Below are 2500 nucleotides of genomic sequence, written 5' to 3'. Positions count from 1 at the left end.
TCCCCCCACATCCCTCCTTCCTCCGCATCCCCCCAGCATCAGCATCCCGCCACCCCACCCCAGGGGCTCCCCAAAACCACCCTTTCCCCCGCAAAAGGAGAGCTTTGGAAATGCCCAAATCTGCCCCAAATACAGGTGCTGCTTGGGCAGGCACAGTCCTGCTTCCCACCCCCCCCAGCTCCCCCCACCATACAAGAAAGCCTTTCAAACGCAGGAAAAATGTTTACCCCTTGGGGAAAGCTTCTTTCAGGCTGTGGCTGAATCCACTAAAAGCAAATCCATTTGCTTAAGTAATGAAATCCTAGTCACATTGTCTCCTGGATTCAGATTTTAAATTACCTTCGCATTTATTGAGCATGTTTGGTGCTTTTTTCTGGGAAAGAGGGTGGGGCCTCACTTTGCTTACTTCTCTCTTGCCCACAGCGTTTTTATTTCTGCTGTTGCTCCCGGATTTGTTTCAAGGGCTCCGCTCGGATGGTCACACACAGTTAAAATTTAAGAGATTAGAGGTGAAGCCATCCCTCAGAGGAGGATAAGTGCAGGGAGGGAGGGCAGACGGGGCGGGCGATGCTCCGGCGTGACCCCTCCCTGCCCATCGCCCAACCCTACCTCCCCCTTTCCACCCTCCGAGGAGATGTTTGGTGCATTAAGTTCCAACTCCATGGCAGAAACTGCTGCCGCTCCCCAGCGCCCAGGGGCTGGCTGCCTTCCCCTGCTCTTCCAGCAAACGGCACTAACGTGGCTGCTCTGCATCCCGCAGGACCCGCAGTCTCCCAGCCCCGGGCAGAGCCCCCACACTCCCAGCTGAGGACCTCCAGGACCTCCGCGCCTTGGGAGCGCTCAATGGGTTCATCCCAACCCCGTGGTGGGTCAATGGGATCTCTGCCCGGTGGTGACGAGGAGGGAAAGGCACCAAGAGGGGACCAAGGTGACATCCTGTAAGGAGGCCAGGGATGACACCACAACAGCCAAGCCCAAGAGCTCAAGACCTCTTCCACCCATGACGCCACCAACCTCCGCTGGAGATGGAAAGGAGTCTACCCTGCTCTGGATCTGTGAAAATGACTGAAATTAAATGTGCTTTAAAGACACATAGCTTCTCCACTCAGGCACCTGAAGGAAGCCTTGTCCACGTGGATGGCAGACCATGGATGGAGAAGGATCCCCTCCTCTTTTCTTCCAGCAAGAGCTCCCTTAGAGCTGGAGGGACCAGGCAGGTGCTGGGTGGGACCTCCTCGGACCCACTCACAACCCCCTGCTTCGGAGAAACCCAACAGGGCAGGATGAGTGGGACCAGCCAAGGACAGCTTGGTAGTGCAGAACAAACCAACTTAAAATAGGTATCAATTATTAATATTGCTTAGAATCTGCTCTTCAAACAAGCCAGGCATGCCAGTAGGAACCCAGGTCTCTCTCTAAAAACACCAAAATTGTGCTGGTTCAGGATACATTCAAGCCAGTAAGAAGCACCAGAGTGTCCCAACCTTGCAAATTAGTGGGCAGATTTCATGTAAAACCTCCCAGGAGACATCAGAGTTTGAACCAAGATGTTCCACACAACTGATCCCTCCCGACGTTCACCTTCCACAAAACCACAGCCTGGCCTGACCACCCCAAAGGGATCCTACCCCAAAGTCACATCACTCCACCTCCCGGTAGCCTTTTCTCCAATTCCAGCAGATTTTGTAGCTGCAGATCACAAAGTGGCTGAGTGAATGGACAAACTTGCTGGTGGCACTCTGATATTTAGACCTCCAGCTTCCCTGGAGAAAAAAGGCTCTGAAATGCTCTCACAGGGAAATGGGGAAAACAGTAACTGTATTTGGTCTAGAAAGCATCCAGGAACACAGGCAAAGCTGTACCAGCGACCTGCAAAAGCCCAAACCACCTCAATAAACCACAGACCAGGACTGCTGAATTTTTCTTTCTTCCTCCCCATTTTGCCCCTGCCTTTTTATAGAAAAAAAACAACCAACTCAAACACACCAAGAATCCAAAACCCCCCAAAAATCCAAGAAACAAAAGAAGGCAGTCCTGAAAGCCAAGGAGAACCTGCTCACCCCCAAACCTCACATCCCCTACAACCAACAGCAACAAAATATTATTGTGACTAGACAGAGAATACAATAACACTTGATAATGTCTAACTTAAACATCCCCTCTATTAAATATGATTTTTTTTTTTCCTAAATAGAGCACCGAGCGACTTTTGCATGGTTTGAAACGGCTTCAGTCCATCTGACACGGGAAGAGCTGTGCTGCAGGAAAAACAACCTTAGCAATTACAGATGTGAACTGTATTTTGCAACCTCCTCTCCCCAGCTGAACTGTGCCCCGGGGGGGGGGGAGGGGGATACCCCCAGCCCCATTATCACCCCCAAAAATCCAATCCCCTTTGGGCTGCCGTGTCCTACAGGTGACAGATGAAGAGATGGACATCTCCTACTAAATGGGAAAACTTGGACAAAACTGGGTTAAAACCAGCCAGCCCCCCCCCCCC

The 2500-nt window shown here is 51.6% G+C and overlaps 1 protein-coding gene across 2 annotated transcripts in view; it reads right to left on the bottom strand.

The window, feature by feature from the left end:
* The window catches only part of NACC2 (NACC family member 2, BEN and BTB (POZ) domain containing), a 23556-nt gene that overhangs the window by 18080 nt on the left and 2976 nt on the right, over positions 1–2500 (bottom strand). The gene's annotated exons all lie outside the window — the stretch shown is intronic.

Source organism: Calidris pugnax, unplaced genomic scaffold (genome assembly GCF_001431845.1).
Source record: "Calidris pugnax isolate Ruff unplaced genomic scaffold, ASM143184v1 scaffold102, whole genome shotgun sequence".
In the NCBI taxonomy this organism is placed as follows: domain Eukaryota; kingdom Metazoa; phylum Chordata; class Aves; order Charadriiformes; family Scolopacidae; genus Calidris; species Calidris pugnax.
The sequence above is the reverse complement of the archived record's forward strand: the minus strand, read 5'-3'. Positions and strand labels throughout refer to the sequence as shown.